General features: G+C 43.5%; 1 protein-coding gene across 10 annotated transcripts in view; it reads left to right on the top strand.

Annotated features, from left to right (window-relative positions):
• The window catches only part of CSGALNACT1 (chondroitin sulfate N-acetylgalactosaminyltransferase 1), a 390272-nt gene that overhangs the window by 42650 nt on the left and 330214 nt on the right, over positions 1-17408 (top strand). For all 10 annotated transcript variants that reach the window (XM_064272743.1, XM_064272750.1, XM_064272751.1 and 7 more), the window contains exon 2: positions 16586-16691. The gene's annotated coding sequence lies outside the window, so the exon portion shown is untranslated. The remainder of the gene's footprint in view (positions 1-16585; positions 16692-17408) is intronic.

Raw genomic sequence — 17408 nt, 5'->3', positions numbered from 1 at the left:
ACTCCTCAGACATGGCGTTGTGTTGGGGAGTCTGGATGGTGCAGTCAGTCCCCAGGGTTCAGGAATGCCAGAGGTGAGTCTAGAGGTGCAGTTTTACATATGTTTTAGAGTAAATGTTGACAATGTGGTCTCACGTAGATAATTTTTAAAAGAGTGCAGTACTCAAGGGTGACATTCTTTACTTTTTGAGTTAACCTGCTATTTAGTTTAAAGGTGACTTCAGGGGATTCTATGAGATTGGGGATTCCTCCAATCTCATAGGGCCCAGTCAGTCTGAGTTCTTTGAGAATTTGAAGCTTTGTGCAACATTTTTCTCTCTCTCAGGATCCGTCTGCTGTGGTCCTGATCAGGGTGTTCCGTGTTGTTAGCTGGGCACCGTTTAGTTCTTCTGGTCTCACGGTAGAGAAGGCTGTGGTTCATGGAGATGATTAGTTCTATAAACCCCTTCCTTCTCTGATTCTTGGGTTTTCTTCTTTCTCTTTTGCTCCAGGCGAATTAAAAAAAAAAAAAAATAGAGACCAATAATTGTGTCTTAGATGGCCGCTTGCAAGCTTTTAAGACCCCAGATGCCACTCACCAAACTAAGATGTAAAACATAAAGCTTATGAACTGTATTATGCCAGTTGACTGAGTTATCCCACGAGACTATGGCCCTAAGTCTTTAAACCAAGGAAACTAATCCCGTGAGGTAATGGTTATGTCTAAGAAATATCAGCATGTGTAGCATCTATTTGTTTTAATACATTTATATATAATAAATGTATTTATATAATACATTTATTATCTTTTAATATATTTTTACGTAGTGGATAGTGTACTGTTCATACAATTTTATATCCCTTATAAAAATAAGTATTTTGTCCACGTCACAAGAATAGCTATATAATATTAGATTGAATGGTTAGTCATATCTATTATCCATTCCCCTATTGTGAATATTTTAGGTTGTTAACAAATTTTTTTGTGTCATAAATAACGCCCTTTTCTATAATATGTATCATTTGAGGACTATAGAGCTATTTCGTTACTTAAAGGTCCTATATAATGTTGCATTAAGATAAATCTTCACTTAGAGTTGTTTGGGCTTAGGTGGATAAAGACACTCATTATAAAATCTTGGTAAATTTGTGAGTATGCCTTTTTCATACAAATATGTGGCGCTTTTATGCTTTCAAAAAAAACATACAGGTAATTCGGGCAGAATTAGCACTATTTTGTTAGGAAATCAGAAGCCCCATGGCTTTCCCTAGGTAATAGGGAACACAGTCTTTGCAAACATTCAGGTCTTTTGGAGCATTGTCTTGACCTCCATCTTATTTGTCAGGCTGCCTTCCAGAGCCACGCTGGGTGCTCCCCAGTGTCTTGGACAGCCAGCAGGTCGTGATTCTGATAGCTGCACATTCCAGAACTTACCTTGCTTATCATAAAAAAAAAAAAAAAAAAATCATAGCTTAGAAAAAAAGAAGCTGTGACCAAGTGAATTCTGACTCCTGGCGGCCCCATGTGTTTCAGAGTAGAATTGTGCTCCATAGGGTTTTCAATGCTGTGATCTTACTGAGGTAGATTGTCAGACCTTACTTCCGTGGTGCCGCTGGGTAGATTCAAATTGCCAACTTTCTGGTTAGTAGTTGAATACGAACCATTTGTGCCACCCAGGGGCCTTGCCACCACTAGTGCCTTGGAATTCTGTACCCATCTGAAAATTGGCAACTATCCATGTTGTCAGAGAAAGACTCGGTGCTTATCCTTGATCTGACATAGCTTGGTGGATAAAGATGAAAGCGGGGTCAAGTTAAACAGCAGCGGTCAGAGATGGGTAGGTGGGGGCATGGGCAGAACAGCAAGGTTGGAGTTCATGAGTCAGACTACTGAGATGAAGCCTGGAGTGCCAGGTCACAGGCAGGAGGGGCCAGGGAGGTGTGAGGATCAAGCTCCCTGCTCAGCAGGGCCCAGAGGGCTGGATATCACCAGCCGAGGGAGAGAATGTGGGGCACCAGGTGTGTGTGGTGCTCTGTCCCTGTCTATCTGACCCCTCTGCCAGCCCTCTTCCTGCCCTAAAAGGTTACAACACAGAGGACGTAGGGGTCTGTGGAACCCAGCATGTCTGAGCCGAACAGTCTTATGCTTTTAGGGCTTCTTTTTATTCTAAAGATTGAATCCACTGTACTTTTATACCATTTTGTCAATACTTATTTATTAGTAGAGAGGATTGTGGCAGGTAGAACAATGGCCCCCCAAAGATGTCCATGTCCTAATCCCTGGAACCTCTGAATGTTACCATACAAGGGAAAAAAGGCTTTGCAGGTGTGATTAAGTCAGGACCTTGCAGTGGGGAGATATTATCCTGGATTATCCAGGTTGGCTCAGTGTAATCACAAGGCTCCTTGAAAGAGTCAGAGAAGATGTGATGAAAGCAGAGGACCAGGGTAATGCAGCGTGAGAAGGACTTGGCTGGCCATTGCTGGCTTTGAAGATGAGGGAAGGGACCATGAGCCAAGGCATGCAGGCAGTCTCTAGAAGCTGGAAAGGGAACGGAATAGAGTCACCCCTAGACCCTGCAGAAGAAACACAGGCCTGCTGATACCTTAATTTTAGCCCACTGAAACCCATTTTGCACTTCTGACCTCTGGAACTTTAAGATGATAAATTCTTGGTGTTTGAAGTTCCTAAGTTTGTGGTGATTTGTTACAGCAGCTGTGGGAACCTAATACGAGCATGCTGCTACGTAGTGGTCACCTTGCATCCCTGGGTAACCCTTGCTCAGGTTATCGGAAACCAGAAAACCAGCATGGAGGTTTTGTTCAGAAATCCCACTTCGGGGGAGAATTTAGGCATAAATACCCAAGAGCTTGAAAATTCTAGGGATTTAGAAACGGGAGACTTGAGGGCCCCTCTCAAAAGAACCACCGCTTGTGTGTCAGTTTGTTGCTGTGATACTGGAAGCTTTGCCCCTGGTATTTCAGATACCGGCAGGGTCATCCATGGTGGACAGGTTTCAGCAGAGCTTCCAGACTGAAACAGAGTAGGAAGAAAGGCCTGGAGATCTACTTCCAAGAATTGGTCAATGAAAACCCCACGAATCACAAGAATATTGTGTGATCTAGTGCTGTAAGATGAACCCCCCAGGTTGGAAACCAAAAAACACCAAACCCGTGGCTGTTGAGTCAATTCTGACTCATAGTGACCCTATAGGACAGAGTAGGACTGCCGACCTTTTGGTTAGCAGCCGTTGCTCTTAACCACTCCACCAGGATTTCCCCTAGGTTGGAAGGTACTCAAAATACACAGTGGCAGCAGCAATGAATTTGAGCATACCAGTGATCATGAAAATGGCATATGACTGGGAAACATTTTGTTCTGTTTTACATGGGGTCAGCATGAGTCGGACCCATGGCAACTAGCAACAACAACAGCAATCTCAAAAGAAATGCTAACATGTTACTACTTCTATTGATAGAAACAAGTTACCTACTCTTTAAAGATATTGTCTTTCATTAAGAATAGAACTATAGATCAGAGCTCTATTTCAGGTGAACGTTTTTTATTTTCACCTGAGTTTGGGACCAGGACTGTTTATGGATCATAATATAGCCACTTGCGTTTTCCAAAGTGTTTTTTAGAATTGTCTCCTACACAGTACCATTAAATGGTACGGGTATATCATTAAACTTAATTATGAGCTTCTCAAAGGAGTCTGTTTTTCCAAGAACACAGTGACCCAGCGTGGGAGGAGTTAGCCACGACCTCCGTGTCCTAGACTAGAAAACAAACCTGTTGACTTACCTCTTTCCCCACCTTCGTCACCACTCTTCATCCGAGCAGCTTTCATTCCTCAGTGGATAGCTTTATAAACTCCATTCTCCTTTTTAACATTTGCTAACCTGAGAACTAACAAAGTCAGCGCCCTGGAGATTTGAGATAAACATTTATTCTTTTTTACAACTGCACCTGGCATTCAAATACCACGAAGACGATGTGACATTTTCAGTGATATAAGTAATATTTTTGCTAAGGATCAGTACCTTAAGATTTTTATTGTTGTCATTGGTGCCCTTATTAGCATGTTAAAAATATTAAATGCACATACCAAAAAACAAAAACAAAAAAACAAACAAATGCCCGTCTAGTTGATTGCAACTCATAGTGACCCTATAGGACAGGGTGGAACTTCCCCATAGGGTTTCCAGCGCTGTAATCTTTACAGAAGCAGATTGTCACATCTTTTTCCTGCAGAGTTGCTGGTAGGTTCGAACTGCTGACCTTTTGGTTAGCAGCCAAGTGCCTAACTGCTGCACCACCAGGGCTCCTCTTACACACACACACATGCACACACACACACTCACTAAATTGTTGTCAGTTCTTCAGGTTTATGCCAAAAGCCCCCCAAATAAAGAACTTGAAAATAAGGGAAATTAGGTGGATCTTAATTTTTACATCAATCTGTTGGGTTTTCTGATCATCCATAGCCCTGTATGTTGTATCTCTTTGTGGAGATGAGAGTTCCCAGGACCTCAGGCTTGAGGGTAACCTGACTGGATGAATGAGAGTATGCAAACAGAGGAAGCTGGCTCCAAAATAGTAATGATTGAGAAAACAAAGTCTTGAGACAGACATTGGCAGTGCCTATCTAAACTTTGTCCCCAGAATAGAGATTGGTGGCAGGTAGTGACAGCCAGTGAAATCCACATATTCTAGTCGCTCTGAAAAGACTTGTAAAATGGATGCCCCAGACCCTGTTCTGGTTTCCCCAGCAACGCTCTGATGATTACTTGGCTTCCCACGTTGCATATTTTGCTGCTCAGGGAGAATATGCTGGTCCCTCTGATGTTATTTCCCATTACAAAGAATTGGTACTCAGCTCATACCCAGCCCTGTGAGCTTGGTTTATCTGAGTCTCTCTGAGCCATGCCTCTGCCCTTGGCTGGTTCAGTGTTTCTGAGTATGCAAGGTCGAGGGCCCCATCATGACTTCCCACTGTGGAAAATTCATCAGGGGATGTGAAGCCTCCTGTGAGGTGACCAGCCAGATTATATCTGGTGGCCACCCCCACCCCCGTCTGCACACTTTGCCCAGTGCCTGCCACGGGCACTACCTAGCTGTGGAAACAACGTGCAGGTCGTGTTGGGGACTGAAGAACCGGTTTTGTGGTCAGATTTCTGTTTGTATCTTGGCTCTGACGCTTATTAGTGCCTTGACCTTGGGCGGGTTACTTAAACTTTCTGGACCTCAGTCTTCTTACCTGTAAATTTCTTACCTGTTCTGCGGGGCATTGATGGTTCAGTGGTAGAGTTCTTGCCTTCCATGTGGGACACCTCATATGCAGCCACCAGTTGTCTATCCTGATGCTGAACAGGTTTCAGCAGAGCTTTCAGACCAAGAAGAAAGGCCTACTTCCACAAATCAAATAATAAAAACCCTATGGGTCACAATGATCTGATCCGAAACCGATCGTGGGCATGGCACAGGACTGGGCAGTGTTTTGTTCTGTTGTGCATGGGGCTGCCATGAGTCAGGGGTCAACTCAACAGCAGCTAACAACAACAACCTACAATTTAGGATTATTTTAAATATTAACCTAGACGACATGTATTTTAGCACAATACCTGAGTACGTAGTAAGCCATCTAAGAAATTTTAACTATTATTATTATTTCAATTAACTAACAGCATCCTAAGACCCTGAACACAGCTAATTCATTTGCTCACCTGTATAAAAATATTCATCAGGGCCCTTTATGTCAGACATCATGAATTTCTGGGGTGAGAACTGTCAACAGGGCAGGCAATGAAGTCTCAGGCCCGATTTCTCTTGTTGCCTTCTTGATTTTTATGTGCTTTTTCTCATCTAATCAGAGAAAAAGCATAGATAAATACTAATTTTAACCCAGGTTAAAATGTAAGCAGATCGAACTTAAACCAGGATCAATTAATTAGCTTAAAATCACAGACACAATTGTGATCAAACATTTATTTATTTTTTTGCTTAAGTTGGAGACCTACTAGGTTGATAGCTAGCATGTGAAGACATTTGACTGGGGCAACACTCTGGTTTCAAATCTGTGCATTGGCTGCACCTGGAAATTTGTATAACCATTAATTTTTCTTTTCAAATTAATATGTTGAGGAATACATTTAATAATCCATAAAAATATTGACTTTATGTAAAAGAAACAGCCAAAGCCAATTAGCATATACTAATTTGCATATGTAGTCCAGTTCATTAAACATAAATGTGTTTTCAATGTCATGTGTGGTAATTTTTGACTATATGATATGATGAGGAGATATTGCTGTCTTCTCAAATTTAACCTTTTACATGGAAAACAGAATTCTGTTGACCTGTTACAGCCTATGTGTTTTTAGGTAAAATATTTTTGTAGTTGGAGCCCTGGTGGCGCAGTGTTTAAGAGCTCAGCTGCTAATCAAAAGGTTGGCAGTTCGAATCCACCAGTTTAGTATTTTTGTAGTTATTGCTTTCAGAGCGAAAACAGTGGTTTCTATCTTCTATACTTTTTGGATCAAAATCCTTCTAAGTGTGCAGTGTAGGCACAGGGCTTGTGGTCTTAGCTGGGCAACTCAGGCTTATTCAACGTGTTTAGAAAACTCTTTTTCCAGGCTGTTGTTTACAAGGATGACCGAAGAGCCTTCTGGGAAGGATTGCAGACCAGGAAACGTGGCTCTGAGGCTCTGGGTGGGGAGCAGTTGTCAGTTTCAGAGAGGAAGGTGGGATTTATGCCCAATACATTGGCCTTTCTTTGCCTGGCCCCATGAACTCATTCCTGAGTCCCAGTGGGCAGTGGTGCCTTGCAAAACAGAGTGTATGAAAAGGAGACAGAGTCTTGTGCAGGACAGCCCTCCTACATAGCCTGCATGGAGCACAGTGGGTAGGGCAAAGGTTGGATCCCTCATTTGGGATAACAGGGACTTGGAGTGGAAGAGGGGGAGAGAGCCCAGTATGCCCCGGTAGAAGGTGCCACCTCCTCAGTGGTTTTTGGTGATTGTCAGTGAGTGATACAGGACTCACCCTGGTGAGCTGAGGGGATGAGACTGGCAGGTGTCCCTGACAGGGTTTTTGAGCCCCAGCCTTATACTGAGAACCCCATGGGGGAAATTTCAGGGTGGTCAAGTTCTAGCAGGGTGGGAGAGGGCCAGCTGTGCAGTGCTCTATTTTTCGTGACCCCATATTTATTGCCCAGACCTAGTGTGTCTGGGAAAACAGTGCTTTGAGCCCTTTTTGTGTGTTTCTCTGGGTATCCTGGCTGTGCAGCCCTACAGGGGTCAAGGCCAGAGAGTCACCATGGCATGTCTGCTTTCAGTGCTCACAGCCCTTATGAAGGGTTTTGTTGCAATGGCCTAAAACATGAAATCAGCACCCTTCCCTGGCATGCTACTCTTGAGCCAGCTGCACCGTGTCCTCTACAGAGGGATGGAAGAAAGCTTTTCCTCCTTAGGACCCAGAGGACACATACACAGAACCCTCTGAGACAAAGTGGGTGGGTAAAAAAAAGGGAGGGAGGGAGGGCTGGGAGAAAACTCATCGTGACTCATTGCCATGCCCACACCGGGCACAGCCATGCTCCTTAGCCTTGCCCACAGGAGGGGAGCTACTGCTTACAAAATACTCCTCTTATAATTCCAAAATGTGTGCACTTCCACCAGTAGAGATTTATTCCCTGGGACTTAACAGTGTATCTCCAGGTGGGTTGAATGTAATAGTTTAGTATGAAGTGGCACAATTTAAATGCTTTTAGCCAGAAGTCATTTCTCTCTCCTCTGAACTCTGCTTAGCACCTCAGCTCTGGCTCTTGTGCTTGTCACGTTCTACCTCCTATTAGGATTATTCCTCTAAGCTTCTTTACTCTCCCTGGTAGGTTGTAACTGTTTGATGGCTGGGATTACGTCTTATTTATCTCTCCTGTTATTAAGGAGGAAGCCGTGGTGGCGTAGTGGTTAAGTGCTACGGCTGCTAACCAAGAGATCAGCAGTTCAAGTCCGCCAGCCACTCCTTGGAAACTCTACGGGGCAGTTCTACTCTGTCCTACAGGGTCGCTATGAGTTGGAATCGACTCGACGGCAGTGGGTTTGGTTTTTTTGGTTTTTGGTTATTATTAAGGAACCCTGGTGGCACAGTGGTTAAGAGCTCAGGCTGCTACCTAGAAGTTAGCAATCCACCAGCTGCTCCTTGGAAATCCTATGGAGCAGTTCTCCTCTGTTCTGTAGAGTTGCTTCGAGTTGGAATCAACTCGGCGGCAGTGGGTTCTTTCTTCATTTGGGCAGTGCAAATGGTTTGCATTCGACTACTATCCTAAAAGTTGGTGGTTTGAACCCACCCAGTGGCACCACAGAAGAAAGGCCTGGCAGTCTGCTTCCGTAAAGATTACAGCCATGAAAACCCTGTGGAGTGTAGTTCTACTCTGTAACACATGGGGTCTCTGTGAATCAAAATTGAATCAATGACAAGGGGTTTATAAGCACATTGTCTTCCTGAATCATTTAGCGGTTGAATTTGACTGCATGTAATGGAAAGCCTAAAACACTAGCCTGAAATATAGGCTTCATTTTCTCATGCAGCAAGAAGTGCAGAGGTAGCGGTCCAGGACTGGGGCAGTGGGGTTGCCAGAGTCCCAGGATTCTTTAGCTTTCTGTTCTGCTTTTCTTATCATTTTCAGGTTTACAAAATGGCTCTGTGCCTCGCTGGATGCACAGGTGTGCTATATTACAGTTGCCACCAAACCGCCTCCCTAGCTCTTAACGGACATAAAGTAAAGGAAGTGCTTTAAGGAGAGACGATTGCCCTATGAAGAAACCCAGAACCCTACCTTAGTGGGGTAAAGGAGGAAGGGCTGTTCTTTGGCGCCAGTGAATCTAGAATAAGCTGAACAGGGGCAATGAATGTTGTCCATTGCTACAGGGGACCTTCTACTTTTGTTACCCCCTTTTACCTTTTATGGAGCCCTAGTGGCACCATGGTTAAAAGCCTGGCTGCTAACTAAAAGGTTGGTAGTTCGAGTCCACCAGCCACTCCTTGGAAACCCTATGGAGCAGTTCTACTCTGTCCTCCAGGGTCGCTATGAGTCTGAATTGACTCAATGGCAAGGGGTTTGGGTTTTTGGTTTACCTTTTATTGCCCTCTTTCATTGCCCCTTCCCCTACCTGTTTTCGGTACAAGCTATTTGGTACATAGACATGGCTGTTTGATTAGTATTTAATCCTGGGAGAGAGGAACTTAGTTTCCTCTGAAGATGTGAAGTGGGGTGTAGACAGGAGCCTAACTTCAGGGAACCTAGGCTGATGATATGTACTGTCCTACTCATCGCTGTCCTGTTTATTCTGTAAGTAATAAACGCCTGTTGATCATGCATTACAAGTGTCTGGTCTGTGCTCTGCTCAGTCCTTCACTGAGAACTAGTGAATATAGTGACATTACAGCCTCCATCAAGACATCCACCTTCTAGGCATAAAATGGGAAATGGTGAGGTCAACAGGAATGGGCCAGCTGAGTGTGCCCCTTTTTATTAGGAAAACAAGAACTTTCCTTGAAGGCCCCAACCAGTAGGCTTCTGCTCACATGGGCCAGAAGCATGCCACATGGCCACCCTTAGCTTCAAGAGAGCCAGGGAAATAGCTTTTTTTTTTTTTTTTTTTTAAAGGAGGGTACATTGCTGCCTGGAGCAGAATTGGGATTCTCTTGGTAAAGAAGAAAGGAGAACATAGGCAGCTAGTGTTGTCTGGCACACGCCCACATAGAAATGACTCAAACAGACACTTGCAGAATGAGTGGCTTTCATTGTGTACAAGAAGCCATGTAGCAAGAGGAAAAAGCAAGATCTAGAACCAGTAACAAGGGATTTTTGATCAAGACTATTTTTGATCTTTTAGCTCCCGGCATCTATTTTCTTCTAGTAGTTTTTCTGAAAATATCTTAAAGGAATAGGAAGTTTCTGACTCCACACCAGATCAGGGCCTTGGTGTGGTTTAATACACCAGGGTTAAATACCTCATGAGTATGGGTTGGTCATAACAGCAGCAGCCTGAAGAACTTCTGCTTACTCCCAGACCCATCTTTATATCATGACAAATCTCAGCATGTAAGACCCTTCTTGCAGGCATTGCGGGGGGGGGGGGGTGGCGGGGTGGCACGGGGAGTGCAAGCCGTTTTTGCCAGGCGTGGTTGTGAATGAGTCTTGCTTCCTCTACACACCCTCACTCTCCTCCCTTCCTCCAGAAAAATCCAAGCAACGTAGCAAGATAAAATAAATTATAAGTAAGAAAGAAAAATGAGTCAAAGAGAAAAGAAGGGCAGGAAGCTATGATTTGAACCAAGGCTGAAGTTGAAGTCAGCACACAAAATGTATGCCATAAGGCCCTATATACTTTCTAGAAGCAGGATTCAAATTTAGCTTGAAGGTTTATAGCAGTCAGCTGGAAGAAGGAGAGGATCTGTTACACAATTCACGGTGTCACAAGGCAAAGACGGTTACTCGGGAGAAGCTCAGCTCTTTCCAATCCTGAGAGATCTAGAGAGAGCAGACCTGTTAAGAGCCGTAATACCTTAAGGTGGCTTAGGATGATGAAGAGCTTGTGTTATAGCAAGCCAGGTGAGGGAGAAGTTCATGCCTGTCCGTGGTGGTCTGAGAGGGCTTCACGGGGTGGTGACCTTTGCAGGTGGGGTAGAATTAGAGCAAATAGAAAAAAGTCCCATTTGGCCAGAGTAGTGTTTTGTGTGGAGGGCTAGTGAGAGGCAACATGGGCAAATTTAGGGATGGCCTTGGATGCAAGGCTGAATGGTTTGGACCTTATCAGGTCACCAATGCAAACCACAAGATGTCTGGGGGCAGGGAAATGATGATCAAAGCAGTGCTCATGATTGGAAAACATTGCATGTAATAATGATCAGTTCATATAAATAAAACAGTACATTGATGGCAAGGAAAAAAGAGAATGTGATGTGTTCAACTAGATCATTCCAAAAACACATACATTTCCTGCATTCTGTCGATACAGCGTAGGAATTATACAGACTTGTTTTAGCTTCAGTCTTGGCTTCTGCTGTGTAAACAGGAAAAAGGCTGAAATATAGAAAGCCTGTTATGTTTTAGACCTTTTTAGGTAGCAAAAATGGGGACTTGTAGCACTGAGCTCTGGAACTCAAAGGAGAAAGTATGCTGAGATCTCTCCCCATATACCCCAATCCTACTGTCAGGGGTGTCAGTCCTGGTGGGTGGGTGGGCAGGGTAGGGGACATTGTAGGGCTTCTTGGCCTCAGAGATGCTTGGTGTCTGCTGGGTAGCAGTGCCCAAGCTTAGACTAGAGAACACTTTTGGAGTGAGAGAAACTAGAAGTGGTCTCTAGCCTTGAGGAAAATAGCCTACAGAAATGAGGTATAGGTTCAAGATGGCCAGATGGCCAAGCTGTGGTTGTTGCTGAGCTCAGTCCCAATCAGAAACTCAGGAAATCAGTTCCCCGAGTCAGGCATGCTAGCTGTATGGTGTTACCTTAACCCCCAAACCAAAGTGGGTAGCATGAGGGAATTTTTGGGGTGATGGAACTGTGTTTCCAACTGCATTTGTCAAAATCCACAGAACTCTGCACTCTGCCTGCTGAGTCTGGAGGCTGGTGACAGACAAATTCATAGCCAGCGGGCCTGGCAGGGCACTTGGCTACCACCTTGCTCAGTAACCTCCATTTTGTATGGCTGATTTTTTGGGGTCATAAGAAGAAAGTAAAAATCCATTGCTGTATAGGCCATGTCAGCAGTGACCAAGTAAATTTGTTTGTATCCCACATCTGTTGCATCAGGTAACTGTCACTCGAACCTATATTGACTGAGACACAGTGGTAGTGGCTTCCTCCAAGGAAGTAAAGTTGCTCATTAGCTACTCTGTGAGCCTGGCAGAGCAATATGAGAGAGCGTAAAGGACAGAGGAGGATCAGTCCTATGCAAACTTCTTCTGCGGTTTATATGGGTGCCCATTCAGCAGAACCTTCCCTCACTGCTGCTGTGAGGCGCTGGCAGCGATGGGTAGATCACTAGGTGCTTGGAGTACACTGCTGTTGCTGTAATGTGTGGCCTTTTCTGAAAGGATGTGGGGAAGACCACACCCTCCTCCCTCTGCCAAACGCATTGTGTGACTACTATCCTATGACCACAGAGAGTTTACGTCAGGGGATAGTGTTTTGTGGTTCTAGTGGCCTCAATGTTCAGCATGAGCAGAATCACTGTGAAACCACTTGTTATGGATTGAGTTGCATCCCCCAAAATATGTGCCAGAATCCTAACCCAAATATCTGTAGATGTAATCCTGTTTGGGAATAGGGTTTTCTTGGTTATGTGAATGAGGGCATTATCCGTGTAGAGTGTGTCCAAAACCTAATCACTGCTGAGTTATAAGGAGCAGGGTAGACACAGAGACAAATGGGCACAAACAGGGAAAGAGAGATGCCTTGCGAAGATAACAGAGAACTGAGGAATGCTGGGGCTACAGAAGCTGCGCTGAAGGCACCGGTGAAAAGTAAGTCTCCAGTAATTAACAGAATACCAGTGCAGATGTTTCAACAAACAAAAGTGGAAGCACTCCCTTCGCTATGCCAAGAAATTTAGAAGACAGCTACCTGACCAACCAGCTGGAAGAGATCCATGTTTGTACCCATTCCAAAGAAAAGTGATCCAACAGAATGTGGAAATTATTAAACAATATCATAAATATCACACACAAGTAAAATTTTGCTGAAGATCATTCAAAAGCAGTCGCAGCAGTACATCAACAGGGAGCTGCCAGAAATTCAAGCCAGGTTCAGAAGAGGAAGTGAAATAAGAGATAGCATTGCTAATGTCAGATGGATCATGGCTGAAAGCAGAGAATACCAGAAATATGTTTACCTGGGTTTTATCGGCTGTGCAGAGGCATTGGACTGTGTGGATCATAACAAATTATGGGTAACATTGCCAAGAATGAAAATTCCAGAACACTTAATTGTGCTCATGTGGAACCTGTACATAGACCAAGAGGCAGTCCTTCAAACAGAACAAGGGGATACTATGGGTTTAAAGTCAGGAAAAGTGTGTCAGGGTTGTATCCTTTTACCGTACTTATTCAGTCTGTATACTGAGCAGATAATCTGAGAAGTTTGACTATATGAAGAACAGGGCATCAGGACTGGAGGAAGACTCATTAACAAGCTGTGATATGCAGATGACACAAGCTTGCTTGCTGAAAGTGAAGAGGACTTGAAGCACTTACTGATGAAGATCAAAGACCATAGCCTTCAATATGGATTACATCTCAACATAAAGAAAACAAAAATCCTCACAACTGGACCAATAAACAACATCATGATAAACGGAGAAAAAATTGACATTGTCAAGGATTTCATTTTACTTGGATCCACAATCAACGTTCATGGAAGCAGCAGTCAAGAAATCGAGCGGTGCCTTGCATTGGGCAAATCTGCTGCAAAAGATCTCTTTAAAATGTTAAAAGTCAAAGATGTCACTTTAAGAACTAAGATGTACCTGACCCAAGACATGGTATTTTCAACCGCCTCATACACATGTGAAAACCAGACAATGAATAAGGTAGACCGAAGAAGTGATGTCTTTGAATTATGATGTTGGCAAAGAATATTGACTATACCACGGACTGCCAGAAGAACAAACAAGTCTATCTTGGAAGAAGTACAGCCAGAATACTTATTAGAAGCAAGGATGGTGAGACTTCATCTCACATACTTTGGACATGTTATCAGGAGGGACCAGTCCCTGGAGAAGGACATCACGCTTGGTAAAGTGGAGCGTCAGTGAAAAAGAGGAAGACCCTTAAGGAGATAGATTGCCACAGTAGCTGCAGCAATGGGCTCAAGCATAAAAGTGATCATGAGGATGGCCCAGGACTGGGCAGTGTTTCCTTCTGTTGTATGTAGGGTCGCTATGAGTGGGAACTAACTCGATGACACCTGAAAACAACAATAGCAACAGAGCTGAGACAAGAACCTCCCCCCCGCAGATGACAGAACGCTTTCCCCTAGAGCTGGTGCCCTGAATTCAAACTTCTACCATCATGAACTGTGAGAAAATCAATTTCTGTTCTTTAAGGTCACCCACTGTGGTATTTGTGCTACAGGAACGCTAAGAAGCTAAGACATCCCTGCACAAATCCTCAGGCCCAGTGGGGCGGTGGGGCGGTGAGGGCTGGTGGAACAGCCTTTAGACATCGACACTTGAATGTGGACTTTGCCACTTATCAGTTAAATGACCTTCAGCAAGTGACTTAGTTTTTCTGAGGTTAAATTTCTTCATTAAAAAAATGCAGATGATAATATATATGCCTTTTGAGTGAGAGGTTTAAATTAGATTAAAAAAAAATGCAAAACTAGGAGCGTTGTGCCTGGGACTCTGTAAATGTTCGCTCCATTCCTTCTCTCTGCCAAAAATGACTATTTCTTAAAACAATAACTATACAAAAAACTAATACCTGCATAGTGCTTATCGTATGCATTATCTCATTCAACCTTCGCACCAACCCTGTGAATTAAGTATTAGTTTTATTGCCATTTATCCCCACTGGGGCTTAACCGGTTAAGTCATTTGCCTAAGGCCACACGGCCACTGGAAGGAGGGACCGTGGCTCTAATATAGTACTAAAACCTCGAACTAAACCCATTACCGTCAATACTGATTCATAGCGACCCTATAGGACAGAGTAGAAGTGCCCCATAGGGTTTCTGAGGCTGTAAATCTTTGCCCAAACAGACTGCCACATCTTTCTCCGGAGGAGCAGCTGGTAGGATTGAAGCACCAACCTTTCAATTGGCAGCAGAGTGCTTAACCACTGTGCCACAAGGGCTGCTTAATATAGGACTAAAAATGAAAAACAAACTCATTACCCACAAGTAGATTCCAACTTAGCGACCCTTTAGGATAGAGTAGAGCTGGAGAACTGCCCCATAGTTACTCATATAGAGTAGAACCATGAACTGTAAATATTTGTGGAAGCTACTGCCACATCTCTCTCCCGTGAAGCGAGGCTGATGGGTTTAACTTCGGAACTTTCAGTTAGCAGCCGAGCACTTAACCACTGTGCCACTAAAAACCAAACCCAACCCATTGCCATCAAGTCAATTCCAACTCATAGCGACCCTAGGGACAGAGTAGAACTGCCCCATAGGATTTCCAATGCTGTGATCTTTACGGAAGCAGATCGCCACATCTTTTTCCCATTTGAACCTCTGACCTTTCAGTTAGCAGCCGAACACTTTAACCGCTACGCCACGAGGGCTTCTTTAATATGGGACTAAAAACAAAACAAAACAAATCCATCAGCTGGGTCGATTCCGACTCATAGTGACCCTACAGGACAAAATAGAACTATCCCACAGAGTTTCCAAGGAGCACCTGGTGGATTTGAACTGCTCACCTTTTGGTTGGCAGCTGTAACTCTTAATCACTATGCCACCAGGGTTTCCTAATATGGGACTATCCTTTATAATTACTACTATACACTGATAACTAGCAGAAAAGGATCAGTGGGACCCTAACCTGTGCTCTTGGTGTATTTTGAGGCTAGGGGAGAGTAGAAGGAGGTATAAAGGGGAAACAACAATTAAAAAGAAAAAAGGAAGAAGTTTGTACTATGTGATGGAAGAACAAATAGTTTTAATTGAGATACAAGATAAGCATGTATTTTTCTTCTTATAAAATAAGAAGAAAAATTCCCATCGTAGGAAGACCTTATATTCTAATAGGTGAGGTAAGAAATAAGTATTCTACCAGATGGAGACATGGTGGCACAGTGGTTAAGAGCTTGTTTGCTAACCAGAAGGTTGGCAGCTTGAATCCACCAGCTGCTTCTTGGAAACCCTATGGGATAGTTCTACTCTGTCCTACAGGGTCACTGTGAGTTGGAATTAACTTGACGGCAATGGGTTTTGGTATTATTCTACCAGACAGAATGTGGTAAGTTCCAACCAGAGGGGTATAAATGCAGTTCTCTGGAACACGAAGAAAGGGGAGTTGACTTAAGGATGGGGAAATGAATGTTCCTAATGCATGTGTAACATTTGAGATGGATTTATCGTTGTCTTTTTTAAATAATATTTTATTGTGTTTTTGGCGAAAGTTTACACAGTTTAGGTTCTCATTCAATAATTTCTACAGAAATTGTTCAGTGACATTGGTTACATTCCTCACAATGGGTGAACATTCTCATTATTTCAGTTCTGGTTGTTCCATTTCCATTTATCTGTTTTCTCTGCCCCCTTACATTCTCATCTTTGTTTTAATCGTTGACCATGTAATAGGAAGCTCATTTTTTTTTTTTGAATTTTATTGTGCTTCAGGTGAAAGTTTATAGCTGAAGTTAATTTCTCATTCAAAAATTTATGTGCATATTGTTTTGTGACATTGGTTGCAATCCCCACAATGTGATAGCATGTGCTTCCTTTCCACCCCAGGTTACCTGTGTCCATTAGTCCAGTTCCTGTCCCTTCCTGCCTTCTCGTCCTGTTTTTTGATAGGAGTTGCCCATTTGGTCTATGTTTGATTGAATTAAGAAGCATGTTTCTCATGTGTGTTATCTTTTGTTTTATAGGCCTTCTAATCTTTGTTTGAAAAGTGGGCTTCCAGAACGGGCTCAGTTGTTGGCAGAGTGTTCGAGGGCCGTCGTCTTGGAGATTTCTCCAGTCTCTGTTAAACCAGTAAGTCTAGTCTTTTTTTGTGAATTTGAATTCTGTTCTACATTTTTCTCCTGTTATGTCCAGAACTTTCTGTTGTGATCCCTATCAGAGTGGTTGTTGGTGGTAGCCGGGCACCATCTAGTTCTTCCGGTCCCAGGCTGGTGGAGTCTATGGGTCATGTGGCCCTTTAGTCCTTTGGGCTAGTATTTTCCTGGGTCTTTGTTTTCTTCATTCTCCTTTGCTCTGGATGGGATGGGACCAATAGATGTGATCAGATGGGTGGTGGCTGCACATGAGGCACACTGGCTGGGAATCAAACCTTGGTTTCCTTCATGGAAGGTGAGAATTCTACCACTGAACTACCACTGCCCACAATTTTAAGGTAGACTCTGGTGGTGCAATGGTTAAAGTGCTCAGTTGCTAACAGAAAGGTTGCTTATTTGAACCCACCAGCAACTCCAAGGGAGAAAAGACCTGACAGTCTGCTCTCATAAAGATTACAGCCTAGGAAACCATCTGAGACAGTTCTGCTCTGCCATATAGAATGCTGAGTCGGAATCGACTTGATAGCACACAGCAACAAAAACTGATGAATTAAAGATGTATATTGTAAACCTATGGCAAGTGCTGAAAATAATTGCTATACCAGAGGTCTGTACAGAGTACAGTGGAAACATAGTAAAGGAGTACCTAAGCATTTTTGATCCCATAAAGAAAATAGAAAAAGAACAGGCAGGG

The sequence above is a fragment of the Loxodonta africana genome, chromosome 19 (genome assembly GCF_030014295.1).
Source record: "Loxodonta africana isolate mLoxAfr1 chromosome 19, mLoxAfr1.hap2, whole genome shotgun sequence".
In the NCBI taxonomy this organism is placed as follows: Eukaryota; Metazoa; Chordata; class Mammalia; order Proboscidea; family Elephantidae; genus Loxodonta; species Loxodonta africana.
Note: the sequence above shows the minus strand (reverse complement) of the source record. Positions and strands in the feature narration are given on the sequence as shown.